Consider the following 15,337-nt stretch of genomic DNA (forward strand, 5'->3'; position numbering starts at 1 on the left):
CCTCTGAGTTGGTAGCAATTTGCCATCACTTTGCACCATTATGAGTGCTACATTAGCTGCCAGGCAGGGGAGAGTCAAGCCCTGTATTTTTTAAAATATGACAACACCTTTTCTTTACATCCAATAAAACAACAAAAATCCCCCATGCTGACCGCAATACCTCTTCTCTTTTAACTAGGGTCTGACACAAAGTCCACTGAAGTCAATAGGAGTTCCATTGATTTTAGTAGGCTTGGTATCAGGCCCTGTAGCCTTAGGCTGATTCACCACTCTGGGCACTTGGTAAAATGTCCCCACATGGGGAAAATTAGGGAAATAATCTGTTAAGGACTGAATGATTAACCAATTAACAGGGTTGCTCAGCTCATCAGCTGAAGCCAGCAAAAAGAGAGGCAGGAAGAGGAGAAAGGGATAGGCTGAAAGGAAGGGCGGGCGGGCTAGAGATGCCTGGGATCTCAGGTAGGTAAATGCTTTTTCCCTGTGCATAGGGAGAATTTAAAACTTTGAGTAGTGGGGAATGTGCTTTGTTATAATCATGCTATAAATAAAGCACTGAGTGTTGAACTTGTCACAAGTTCTGTGTGAGAATTGTATGTTGTAGGGAATCCAGGGGAACCCCACCCTCCGAGGGACCCGTATATTGCCTTATGTTTGTATTAATTATGTAGTATAACTATAGCACAGAACAATATTTATTTTGTTTTCAACAGATGTGGTCCCTATTCTTTGGCCAAACATTTTGTTTCACATGAATGTAACTATTATCATACATGGCATAAATAGGCTTTGCAGAATTTGTCATTTTGATGGATAATCATTATTTAAAGCATTTTTTTTTTAATTTCACAGTTATGGGAAACTTAATGGGGGTGGTCAAACAAGAGGGGAGGTCAGACAATTTATTTAATGAAGGAGATGTTGAGATTCAAAGAGCTAAAGCTTTATAGCCATTCATATACAAATTGTTGACATCCTGTGTCAAAATATGCAAAGAAAATATCCTTAAATCAAACTAATAAGTTCCCTTAACACTTTTCCTATTTTGCTGATCAGTGAAAATATTTTTCTGTGTATAATGAAATTTAATGATTTCTGATCCTTCCAAGTCTAAGTATATGTGACATCAAAATGTCTTTTGCAGAAAGAAACTCTTAGACATGCTCTGAGCTATAAAATTCAGTATTTTCTGTCTTTTATTCTCAATTGTTTCTTATGTTGATCAGGTTTTTGAAGATAAATATTTCTTGGTGGTTGGTTCTTCCTCTATATTTTGTCCTTTGACTTAACATACAGTTGACATTAGTAGTAGTATCTCGATGATCCAGGAAAAGGAGGAGTTTAGATAAAACTCCTTGTGCTTTTGGCAGTGTTTAGGTTTTATGAAAGACCTAGAAACACGTGTTGGTAGAGGGCTTTCTTGACTAAGCTAAGGTTCATATATATAGGATTTTGTGTGTGTGTGATATAGATATATTTATATTTCTCTTCTCCTCTCCTCTCCTCTCTTCTTTTTGTTTCACGTCTTCCATTCTGTTCAAATCTATCTGACTCAGGAAGGCCTTTTGAAACTTTTCTTTATTGGCTCTGAGCTGAGGTTTGGCTGAAAAATTAAGGAGAGTCACAGCAGCTCTACAGAAGATGAAGAACCTTGCTTGTTGTAAATAAAACTGTTGAACCCTGCAAACTCTATTTACATATTATGGAGTTAATATCATTGCTCTCTTCTTTACCAGCTTTTCAGTCTCCTGGGCCACCCGATGCAATGACTGAATTTAGCTCTATCATTTCTGCATGTGGCTATAGCCATGTAGAGAACTGAAGTGAAACATTGAATTTAGGCATCATCCTCTACTCAGCAAAAGTAATAAGTTTGTTCTGGGTCAACAACTTATCTCCTGTGCAACTTTTATATTTAATAAATATAAGCAAATAACAGACCCCTTTAAAAAGATCTCCCTTTTAGATGTGACCTAGTCTACTATTGCCTGGGAAGTCTGAATCTATCTTGCCAACTGAGATGGGTGAATTAGAAGGAGTGGATCAGCATATTGAACATGTCAGGACTAAACTATAAACTTTCTCTGGAATGCTAACAGAATCCTTGTCTTGAAGTAGGAGCAATAATTTGCCTAATGCACAAGCAATTTGAGAGATTTAGGAAATGAAATTAAAGGCAGAAATCTGCAAATAGTTGGGTGCCAGGAGATGAAGATATTCTGGGTCTCATCAGATTTATGGAATAACATGTCATTTCAGATATCAAAGAAGATCATTTCTTTGTAATAAGAAATGAATTCATGCTCGGACTAAATTATTAAACACAATGGGAGCCAAGATGGAGTGTACTATAATGGCTAAAAACTGATCTCTTTCTCCCCTGGATTTCAGACAAAGTGGAATGACTTGGTGGCTTGAAAGATGTTCTTTTCAGATTACTTGATTTCCTAGGTTAAAACTTGGACTGATATTATAATGATTTGATTTGTCCTCTAATATACAAATCTCAGCTCAGTAATTCCACCCCCTTACTTTGTTCATAGTTGGTATTTTCTTTAAAATGTAGCGAGTATCTTGCAGCCTTTATATGGCTCTTCTACTCAGATGGTGTAAAGAGCCCTCAAAGTCAGTGGCTCAACTCCTGGGTACTGCTGCATATCCAAGGGCTCCCTGGCTACTGTAAAGCTAGCAAAACAGCTCCACACCCGGCAGGAGTACAGAAGTTTCTTAAATCTAACTTTGCCCTCCCTCCCACCCATGCACACTGACTCCATTTCAGTGCCAAGTACAGAGAATGAGAATATGGGGCCTTGTGTCTAAGCCTGATCCCATTTAAGTCAACAGTAGAACTCCCATTCACTTTAATGGCTTGCTCCTGCTCTTCTTAGGCTAGGTCTACACTAGCCGCCTGAATCGGTGGGTAGAAATCGATCTCTCGGGGATCAAATTATCGCGTCTCGTTGGGACGCGACAATCGATCCCCGAATCAACATTCTTCCTCCACCAGTGGAGATGGGAGTAAGCGCCGTCGACGGGGAGCCGCGGAGGTCGATTTTGCCGCCGTCCTCACAGCGGGGTAAGTCGGCTCCGATAGGTCAAATTCAGCTACGCTATTCGTGTAGCTGAATTTGAGTATCTTAAATCCAGCCCCCCCCCCCCCCCCCCCGTAGTGAAGACCTGCCCTTAGACAGTAAGCTCCTTATGACAGAGACATAGAGCTGGATTCTCCTGTTGGTTACACTAGTATTAATCCAGTGTAACCCTATTGACCTCCATGGAATTACTGCTGATTCTCACTGGTCTATATGAGAGAAGAAAGAGGCTCTCTGCCCTGTAGTTGTCTGTAACACTCCATGCATTTCTATGGCACTGTGTAAATAATAATATAATAGGAACTGGGTCTCAGCCTGTCAAAGCATGTGGGTTTGACTGAGAGTGAGTAAACAGTCCATGTATTCCCAACCGCTATCCCATATAAGGAAGCAAGTGGTTGCTGGGAAGGAAAGGTGCATGGAAGAACTTTCTGTACTGTGTATGGTTTAGGAGTGTGGAACTAACAAACCACTCCATATGGGAGACAACAGTATCCTGTTTTCCTTTGTAAGTGTTAAGGTGAGGTGCACACCTCCAGACTTCCTATGTCTCTGCATCTGTCAGTGGAAACCCCAAAATGCTAATGTGTAAGACCTTTTCTGAGAGGCAAGAGGCCCTGGCCATGAGTCTCCGTTCTCATCCAGAATGAGTCCCCACACCGTTCTTCAGCCAGCAGCAGATTACAGCAAAATAGGGGACTCTCTATGCTCACACTTCTACCACTTAGAAAAATGAATGTGACAATGGCCTTAGCACCTCTGTTATCATTCCTCTTCCTTCCATTCAGAATGCAGTGGCTAAAATGATTGTTTTGCCCATTTCGTACTTCTCTTCATTCCACCAGTGAATCCTGCCTCCATACCCTTGCTATCCCCTGCTCTCAGGCTTTGCCCACACTAGAACCTGAACAACTAAACTTTTTTGTGGGGGGGAACAACACACTCCTGAATGACAAAAAGCACCGGTGTGAACAGCACTTTGTCGGTGGCAGGGCCGGCTCTGGCTTTTTGGCTGCCCCAAGCGCCCCCCCCCCCCCCAAAAAACAGGGCGGCCAGAACAGCAAAGCAAAAAGACAAAAACAAAAAAATCTGCAGTGCGGCCGGAGCGCGGGTGCAGGGGGACCGCCTTGGGGGGCGGGGAGGAGGGGGGCGGAAGGGGGAGGGAGTGGGCGGGAGAGAGAGAAGGGGGCAGCCAGGGCTACAGCAGGGGCGCTGCCACGCGGCCCCTCCTGCTGCACTGCCTCCTACCGCAAGGGCTCCGCTCTGGTCGGCGGGGAGGGAAGTAAGAGGAGTGCCCTGCAGGGCGCTCTGGTTCTCCGTGCCGCCGCCCCCTACAGGGCAGCCAGAGCAGAACAAGAACAACAACAACAACAACAACAACAAAAGCAGCCATGCCGCCCCAGGCTTGGGCAGAATGCCACCTCCAACAATCTGCCGCCCCAAGCACCAGCTTGCTCAGCTGGTGCCTGGAGCCGGCTCTGGTCGGTGGAAGAGCTCGCCTGCCAACAAAGCTACTGCTGCTTGTTGGGGATGGAAGCTTTTTGTCAGCAGGAGAGCTCTGTCCAGCTGACAAACAGTGGCTACACTGCATGTCTTTTAGTGGCATGGCTGTAGCAGCACAGCTGTGTTGCTAAAAGGTGCATAGTGTAGACACCGCCTCAGTCTCATCTTTGGGCCTCCTTCCATGCCGTCCTCTATTCCTGGAATACCGTCCCTCCCCTATTCCCCTTTTCACCCATTTGCCTCCCTTTCCATCCTATTACATTAAAAAGCAAATGGGGAAAAAGGGAGAGAGAATAACACTGGGACCTAACTTTTCTCTGTACCTGTCAGTACCTTTTGATTTCCTATTTTATGTAGACTAGTAGCTCCTCAGGATAGAGACTGCAGCTCAGCTCTCATGCTGTATCCATTTTCTTCTATTGCCAGTGATTTTTAGAGCAATCTAGGGACTACTGTAATCTCCACCAGCTGGTAACCATTCCCCAAGAGCCATCAGCTAGCTGGGGAGAATCCGAGTGCCCTCCCTGCTCACAGTATAGCCCTTTTTGGGGTCTACAGGGGCATGGCGTAGAAACTGGTTGTGCTTAATCTGCGCGTCCTGTGGGCCATCCCACACTGGGAGAAAATCCAGCAGGCAGGATGGGCCAGTTTTTGTCCCTGTTGCAGGATCTGGTCCAGTGCCATCTTTTGTGTCTTGTAAAGAACAAGACAGAAACACTGTTGGGGTTTAAATAAATGATGATGATTTTGCATTTTCTTTATCAGAAGACCACCTGGGTTTTGCTATAAAAATATTAAACAAGCAGAATGGTCTGTGTTGTGCATGCGCACTATTCGTATTCAATCTCAGGTAAATAAAAAAAACTCCTAGCAGGATAGGAGGTAAAATGGATTAAATTTAGAGGTCCGTGCAGGCACCTGTATTTTTGCTGCTATCCATTGAATCCTGCTGTAGACAGACTACATTCTTTCTGGCTCTGCCTGCCTGCTCTTTGGAGACTCTACTAAGGCAAGCCCCATGTTCTTAGGCCAGCTTCTATCCTTGGTGGATAAAGGTCTCTTTAGAGTATCTCTTCTAAGGTCAGCAGCACAACGTGGTTTAGAAGCTCACCATCTAAAAGGGGTGCAGATGTCATTGTCTTTGGTTCTAAAATAGTCTCTAACAGAAGTAGAACAGTCTGTAGTGGAATGGATCCCATCCATTGATCAGCAGGAAAGGGTTCTGGCTGAGCAGAAAGTGTCATGGCTGCCTATCCTCAGGAAAAAGATTTGCCTGGAGCACAAGCCTGAGGGCACTATGACTAGGCTCAGCTAAACCCAAGAGATTATAAAAGGAACAAGTGATAGGTTGTTTCTCAGCTTGGACAGAGCTCCTTAAAACTGTACCTCTGCTGCAGCTAAGGAAGGAGCTATAGTTTAAAATGGCTCTTTTGAGTTACTTGAGGAAACTGAGTAGGAGAAACTTTTGAGTTATTTGTGGAAACTCTGACTGCACAATGCCTTTTTAACATTTATTTAGGAGCCCTGCCTATGGGATCTCTTGCTCGTTCTCAGCTGCAAGCCCTCCATTGTTAGTTCCTCCTATGACTTACTTTCCTCCTGAGAGAAAACTCAGGTAAGGTTTGTGTGGGAGTACGCCTGACAAGCACAGGCTAGAAATGACTAACTTCTCTCACAATACAGAGACTGGAGGGCCCCATGAATCCTGCATTTTTTATTTGGGTGGGGAAAATCTCATGTTAAAAAATCTTTGCTTTAAATGTTTGCTTTGTTTTTAGCATTATTCCCGGTGAAGAGAGCCTTGAAAACACAGAAAGGGCTCTATGGTTGAAAGGTCTTCTAAAGATCCGAGGAAAAGCTTGCTGCCCAGGATTGGCTTTGAGAGTCCATAAAACCCTGAGCCCAGGACTCTTTAGTGGACTTACAATAGGCCACAGTGGCAGTTGGTAATGCTGCTGGTGGTAGCAGAGGTCCTGTAAACTCCCTTTTAACTGGCTGCATGTAGCTGAGACAACTCTTCCACTAAGGTCATTGTGACCTGTTGCTACCAGCTCAATAGCATGGGAACAATTATGGTATACTGGACTAGGCAGGGGAGGCTATAATCTCACTCTGTTACAGATGCCCTTTGTGGCCTTAGTAAATTCACTTAAACTTTCTGCCTTGGGTTCCCCCTCCCCCCCCCCCCCCCCCCCCATTTGCCAAAAATAGGGATAATACTCTCCTCACACAGGAGGGGTTGTGAATACACATTAACATTTTTGAAGCACTATACTGGTAATAAACTTCACCAGCATGTGCTCACAACCCTCCAGTTCACAGGGGCCTAGCTGCTTGTTTGGATGAATGTTCCTTGCAAAAACGTCTCAGACTAGTAACTAGGCACAAGGGCCTGGATTCACAAAGGTACTAGGATTTGTGACACCCAGTCTTGCAATGCTTAACTTTTAGGTGCCTAGAAAAATCACGGAACACACTGTTGTTCACAAAGCTGATCTAGGCATCTAGACTCCCTGTACAATGCGGGGGGAGTAGAGGGAGAGAGGCATGTTAGGCTGTGTAATGGTTCTCCCGGCACCCAGGACTCGGAGTATTCTTGGTACACCTGGTCTCTAGCAAGAGGGAGTCTTGCCTGTGGTGGCTGGGAGTCCCCAACACCACCAGCCTTTCAGTCACTCAAGCACCATCTCCTTGGCTATAACCTGCAAAGCAAAGACTGGGATGGTAACAATAGGTGCATCCCATGCCCTGAGTCTCCAAAGGAGCAGTTTATTAGTTTTACCTTAAATTACTGCTCTTGTATAGCACACAGCATTTGGGAGTGCATATAATAAAACAAAAGTTGGCTTATTTAAGAAAGAGACTTATCTAGAAATGAGGAGGGGGGGAACAAATGGCTACAACTCAAAACAAAATAATAAAAGATGAATTAGGAAAGGTAAGTATAGTCCCTATCTAATAACATATGGTCCCCGCTGTCGCTGCCCCCCCGCCCCCACACACACACCAAAGTTCTGTCTGTTGCAGAGTTGGTTGGCTTCACAGGAACCAGGATCCAAATTTTCATGGAACCCCCCCCCCCCCACACACACACACACACCATCTCACTCAACAAGATGATTCCTGAGTGAATGGATACAGTGTGTCTCTCCCCACTCTGTTATACTGAAATAGTCTCTTGCCTTTGTTCACACATAGGATGCTCCCCTGTCTGTTCTATTTCTTTTTGACCTTCTTTTGTGCTTTTGCAGTTGTTGTCTGTTGGTTTTCTATTGATAACCTTGGGATGGAGCAAAGCTAGATAATTGAGCCTTGCATTGCATCACTGGCTCACCAGGGAGGGGTGACAATTCCCTGCCACTTCAATGGGCCATCACTGAGACATGTTATCCCCTGGTGACTAACTTTTACTATAATTCTATAAAGTGTGCTTTCAATATAGTTGCATTATTCCTTATATATTACCTGTAATACATCTCACAATGACTGAGTCTTGATAAGATAAGAGCTTCTTGTAAATGCCTTAAATACCCCGCCAGACGTACATTTGGTGTAATGAGTTCACCAGGCCTGAGACAGGGGTTGTTTATAGAGGCCAGTGAACCCTTTTGCTGGTTTACACCAATGGTTCCATGTCAGACTGCAAGTCACAAAAAGCTAGCATGCTAGGCAGGGAGCCACCTAGGTTCGTCCGTGGGAGATGCTGACGAGGGGGGTGTATCCTAAGCCCTCTCACAGAGAGGTTCCTAAATCTAGACTGTAGGAAGGCACCTGTCTCTGCTAGTGTCTCACAAACAAACTGATCTCCTGGATTCAGTTGACTAGATTCCCAAGCTGCTGCTCGTGAGAATGAGTTAGGCAGGCACCTAGCTCCACACACACACAATGGCTGATGGAGGTGGCTGTGGGGCCCACCTTATGACTTTTAGCCCACTGATTTAGAACATTCCCCTGGGATGTAGGGGACCAAGGTTAAGACCGCCCCCCCTCTGCCTAAGGGAGAGTATTTGCATGGGGGGGGGGGGTCTCCCACCTCTCAGAAGGGTGCTGTAACTACTGAGTGAGGAACCCCCACATCAGAATATCCCATTAATCTCTTCTGTTGACATTGTTGCCCTGTACATAAATAAGGAGTCATGGGGCAGGAGGACAGGACCATGGGTCTCCCACCTCCCAGGTAGGTGCCCTAACCACCAGGCTAACAAGTTGTTCTCTCTTTGGCCCAGTGAAGTGGTTCTGCTGTAGCACAATGAGGGCCTGGGATGTAGGTGCCAAAATCCCTTTATGAATCTGGGCCAATGTCCCCACACATGCAGCTGGGCTCCAGGTCTGCCACAGAAGAGCTGGAGGGCAGAGACCTTCCTACATCCCATACTTTGCTGCATATTGGGCTACACACATTTGTCATCCTTACCTGTCAACTACCCTTCTCTCCAAATCTTCCCATTTCTTGTTGAGGTGCTTGATGTAATTCAGAACTGTTCGTTTCCATGTTGTTCGTGGTCTTCCACTCTTTCTTCTTGTGTTTTCTGGCTTCCGTTCATGGGCGGTATTTGGTAAGCATTCTTTTTCCATTCTCAGCATATGTCCCAGCCACTGATCTCCTCTTTTGTGGATGATTTGTGAGAGGGTGCCTTAACTAGTAATTTTTCTGATGACTTCATTTGTCTTCCTATCTCTATATGTTATTCACAATATTCTTCTCGACATTTGTGATTAAATGCATCCAGCTTTTGTGTATCTTTCTTGGTAAATTGCTCTGCTATATGTCTCACTGCTATATGTTGTGATGGGTGATAACAATTGCTACCCCTCCCCCCAAAAAGGGCAGGGGGCAGAGAAGACACCTAAAAATCTCCTAATTTAACCCTTCATATGCATCCACTCTCACTTATGTAAAAGTAGTCTTAATCTGAGGTATATCCCAATGAATCTTTGTATTAATCCTCAAGCTGGCCCCCGTGTATAGTGGTGTGTTTATGATGGCCTGGAATTAGCTATATTGGGAAAGGGGCAATAAAAACCACAGGTGTGCCCCAAAATGCTACAGATATACCTGCCACAACCTTTGCTAGAGGTGCGATTGATTGACTGTGTACTCAGTATCAAATGGAGAGCAATTAAACTCTCTTCAAAGATGGAGTTCTGGTTGATTGTGATTTCAGCTGGCCAAAATGGAGACGTTGATGTATTCTGTAAAATTTACTGGTGCGCACAAATCTGACTAGAGAAGGAAAGAAAAGCTAATTTGAGAGTAACTTTGTGTGCTAATTCTCAGAATTGGGGATTACAATAAAAAATAACCATTGAACTGATTGCTAACGGAAGGATGCACTGGGATTGGGGAAGTATATTCAATTAAAATATCATTTTAATGTTTCATCCCCTAACGCTTTACAAGCCAGATACAGGAATTGTGTGCACTGTTGTATTAATTTAGATGGAATATATGGGCCCAATGAATCAAAGAAGTTAACATGACCCTTTCACTAGCCAACATTAAACCGTGTTAAACAAGGCTCAGAGTTTGGTATACAGAGACCTCAACCTGCTTTACACCATGGCAAATGCACCATTAAATCTTTTTAACCTTTCTAATAAAAACACAGAAAAGAGAAAGTTACAACATTTGAAATGTAACATTAAATAAGGCTTTCATTTTATCAACATCCCTTCTTCCCTTTCACTGTAGAGAGCTAAGTTCCCTCTAAGCTGCTTGGCTGCCTATTCAGCCCAGTGCAGGAGCTCAGGGCCACGGTGGGGAGAGGTGCCCCTCCCTGACAGCCCCAGTGCAGACCTGCTGTGGCAGGGAGAGGTGCCCCTCCCCTAGCACCAAACTGCTGCAGCCCTGGGGCAGCCCGCACCACAAACTCCTCATCCCTGGCCCCACCTCAGAGCCCACCCCTACCTTCTGTCACAGCCCCAAACCCTGCTTCAGGGGTACAGTAGTCTGGAAAAGTTGAGAACCACTGCTCCAAACCTTTTGTAAAAACATGTGCATAACTTGCATAGTGTATTGATCCTGGGCTACACCTAGATGCCTGTCAATGGCTGTGGCAAAGCCTTTTTTTCCCCCTTTCCTCCCCCTGCTCCCTATTTGCACCTGGAGAAAGGAGTGACTTCTTTACAATGAGGACCTTGCCAAAAATATCCATTAAGATTTATATTTTTTGTGTAATGTGCTATGCGTGGGGTTACACTTCAGGACTCTACAGAAATTGAAACTAATAAGTGAATTGCATGTTTGGACCGCATTATGCCAATGCCCTGGGGTTTGAACTGGCTCCAGTAAGTTTCTGGGTGGTATTCAAGAGGCTGGGGTTTTAACCTGTAAACCCCTAATACATCTCTGCTAACTGGACAAAGGCTAAAGATCTAAGTATAGATTGGGTGTGGGGTGTTGTGTGTTTTTTGTTTGGGGGGGTGGAGGTGGGGAGGTTGGCTGTGTCACAGACTGGTTGTGTGGCCAAGGCACTTAATCTCTGGTTCACATTTCAATAATTATTATCAGTCTTGCCAACCACCAGCATTTGAAAATTATAAGTCTGGATTAAAAATCATAATTTTTTTTATTTGGGGTTATTTTTATTTGCCTCTTGGTTTCTGAACCTTTAGATTGTGAGTTAAAACTTTTTTCTGCAACCATGAGGGCTAGAAATTTAAACAAAAACTGCAATTCTCATGCAATTTCTTGATTCCAACAACTGGGGCTTAAAAAATCCCCCACAGCTTGTTATGAGACTCATGATGAAATTGTATGTTTAAGGCTAACAGCTGATGGTCTGACCCACAGTGTGCACTCGGTCTTTGTTCATTGGCCATAAAATTAAAACTTAAAAAGATGTTTGACAGATCCACTGCATTTGGACTTGTTCAGAATCAACAGAAATGTAAATACATTTTGTCCAGAATGGGTTTGAGGCATTGGCACAGGTGAAAGAGAATAACCCCAACGAATTTTGGAATAACAGAAAAACTATTATGTGTGGCTTAAAACTGCCAAAGCACACATTCCAAAAAGTCAGTGGTGGACCACTTCATAGTTAACTGAGAAGGTGTTTGAGCTGGCGCAAAAATGACACTGAGTGAAAGAGATTAGCTTGGAGATGGAAGAATGTAGGGGAGAATGTAGGGACCTGAACAGACGGATTCAAAAACAGACTAGATTAGATGAATGACTATATAAAGGCAAAGTGTATGGAATTTGAGAATTGTGAAGACAATAATAATACAAAAGGTATGTTCACAGTGGTCAGACTTACCAAAAGGTTTTCCCTGTGCTCAAACCTAATAAAAGATCACTGAGGGTGATTAATATTAAACCTGGGTGGAGAGATTGGCACAGTAATCTGTATGTCTCAAAGCCACTTATAATACAGGATCACAGGAAAGAAAGTACAGAGCTGGAGCCATCAATCCTGTGAGAGGAAGTGGTGCATACTATTATGAAAATGGAGCCTGGAAAAGCACAGGGATAGATAACTTACCTGTAATTGTTAAAAGCAAATGGCAAATATGGTACTGATCTTATGTGGAAAATTTGTATTGATGACTAGAAATTAGCCAGAAGACTGGATGAAGGGAATTTTTTTCTTTCCTTACCGAAGAAGGGAGCCCTAACACAGTGTAGTTACTATTGTACCATCTCCCTTATATCGCATGTGAGCAAAGTTCTGCTCTATGGAACCTAGGATAGCATGAAATAAAGGATAGAAGCAATTACCACTGTAGCAAGCTGGTTTCAGAGAAGTCCAAGGCATGTGTGACCAAATTGTGACCATCCATCACATCACTGAAGAACCCAGCGAGTACAGTTACCCATTGATTGTTGTGATGCTGTGATGCTATCAGACCAGATGCCAGATCATACCAATGCCCGTAGGCCTCACTGAACACTGGCAAATGCAAAACTGGAAACCAATTTGGCTTCCCTGTGTGTTTTAACATTGTTAAAATAGATGTTAAGTTGATAGATATACATTTAGACTTGATGAAATGCTTGTAGGATGCTGCATGTATTGATCTCACTTATAACATTTGTAGCCCATGGTACAAAGTTGTATTGAGTCTTTGCATTGCAAATCTCTGTAAAAGTGTAACTCACAAACAGGAAAGAAGCATTAATTACTATTAAGTGCTGGTCCTACACACAAGAAGACCTTTAGCAATCAAATGAGCCATTGTGAAACATGAAAGAACAAAGACTTTAATTGCCTTCCCCATACCCACGAACAGGAGACAAGCACCAATACTTGTTCCATCACTTTGAACTCGGGGGGGGGGGGGGGGGGGCAGGAGGGAATAAAAATCCCTGACCAGAAGGAACTGCATCACTATGCTGTTTGGAATTTGGAGAGAGTAATAGTTCTAAGCATAAGCTGAACTAAACTGCTGAGCTTGGGTTAACTATAAAGGACATAGAAACTGCTGTGATGTGCAAGCTTTCTATTACTTTTTGAAACCTAAGATTGTAACTCATATGTGTGCGTATGTTACCTGCTTTAACTTTGTAAAGAACTCATTTTCTTTAATTAATAAATCTTTAGTTTATTATAATATTGGCTACAAGTGTTGTCTGAGAGATCTAAGGTACAATTGACCTGGGCTGAGAGACTGGTCCTTTGGGACTGGGAGTAACCAGAAAGATGGTTCCCTACACCAAAATAATCAATCACCAAGGCAAGTTTGCCTAGGTGGCAAGATAGACTGAGTACCTCAGGGGACTGTCTGTGACTCCATGTTAAACCTGTCATAGTGCTTGAGGGGTTAGATTTCATCAATAAAGTATAGAACATACCACCAGTCTGGGGTTTGTGCCCTGTTCAAGTCTGCCCTGAGGTTGGCATTCTCCATTGTGAGCCACTCTAGATCGCTTGACAATTAAGCTTCATTGATTACTCAAAAGTGTTTGATACTATCTGACATGACCTGTCTTTGGAGGATACTGGTAAACATGGGAATTCCAAAGCATCTCATTGAATTCCTCACAAATCTCTATGATCAACAACCGATCATGGTGCAAACAACAGATGCCAGTGAGTGGATTTCCACTGGGCAGAGTGTGAGACAAGGGTACATTTTGTTCCCAAGCCTCTTTAACATACACAGAATTTATTATGAGACAAGCCTTAGAAGGCTTTGACTAAGTGGAAGGAGATGACATTTCCATTGTGGACTCTTAATTGACCTAAGATATACTAATATGAAGCTCTTTCCTGCAAACACCACTGCAATGCAACAAATGTAAACAAACAGTTGCTGAAGGTTGTGGACTCATCCTGAATGTGATGAAAACAAAATGCATGTACATTGACACAGAAACCGGATGCAAGCTGGAAAGGGAGTAGATGAAGTTAATTGCATGGGATCATATAGAGCCAACCAAAGAGGCTGTTCCAAAGAAATCAGAAGATGATTGGGGATGACTTGCACAGTTGTGGCCTCCCTTAAAATGTGAAGAAAACCATGGAATCTGTGTGACTGGTGAAAACCTATTTTTCCATAACAATGTCAGGATATGAATCCTGGAAAACTAATGCTGCTGACATGAGGAAAATTTAAGCTTTTTGAAATGTGGGACTGGCAGAGACCCTTGCATATCTCTTGGACAGAAAAAAAGATGAATGCTTATGTTGGAAATACTGTTGGAGAGAACCAGATCCTGATGTTGGAAGTCATAAGATGCAAACGTGGGTACTTTGGCTCTCATTAATTGTGGACATAGAAGTAACCTTGAGAAAGTACAGTTAGTGTGAAGGGTCTTTGTAGGAGGGGGGGTGAGTGGGGAGAAGATCACTTGAAGGTCAGTCCTCCATGTTAGTGGTAGATTGTGAAGGCTGCTAAAAAAATCTGTAATAATGTCACCAATATTCAGATGTAAATGAATGTATTTACTTGATTGAAATAGAGCTATTTCCCTACTTGACAAGACCTCATGAGAGAATTTATTAATATTTGAGATCCTTAGGTGACAAGTATTATAAATACTATTATTTGATTTTAAGCTGAATTTCCAAAATGATATGGGGATGGGAAGGAGAGAGAAATTATAGTTACATTGTGGTGAAGTAAATGAGGAACAGAACAGTATCTTAGAAATTAAACGGAAAATGACTATTACATCACACATTCAATCCCTTACCAATGCATAAACGTTGTTTTTGTACATAAGAGTGGCAGATGGTTTTTGTACATAAGGTGGACAGGGAATTAAATTGTTGCAGTTTTGATTTCTTGCCTCTCCTCTCAGTTACAGAACTTTCTTCTGTGTCTTTAGATGTCTGAAATTTATAGCTGTTGATAACAAACATAATAGCCACTTTCACACTTTAACGATCCAGTGTGGCTAACTCATGCCATTTTATTGGAAGTTGTGTGAGTATCTGGTGTCTCTTAAAGCTTCTGGATGTGGTGAAGATTGTGACCAAAGGCCTGGGATGGGCCAACCTGTGTGCCATACTCAGGGCAGACAATTCTCCTCCTCCTCCTCCTCCCTCTCTTCTCTTCTCCCTCCCCCTTCCCCCCCAATGGTGGTTTATTCTATAATCTAGATTCACCAAAGCCAAACATGTCCCTTTTAGGTATTACAGCCTTTGGCTCCCAGCCAGGAACCCCAATCTAATATAGTGAGAGAATATTGAAAACCCATTTAATGATATGTGAGGTTCTTTCTAATCACAAAGGATCAGATACATCCAGGTCAATCTGAATATTGGATCTTACCCAAGTATCACACAGTCAGCCAA

The sequence above is a fragment of the Chrysemys picta genome, chromosome 2 (assembly GCF_011386835.1).
Source record: "Chrysemys picta bellii isolate R12L10 chromosome 2, ASM1138683v2, whole genome shotgun sequence".
Lineage (NCBI taxonomy): Eukaryota > Metazoa > Chordata > Testudines > Emydidae > Chrysemys > Chrysemys picta.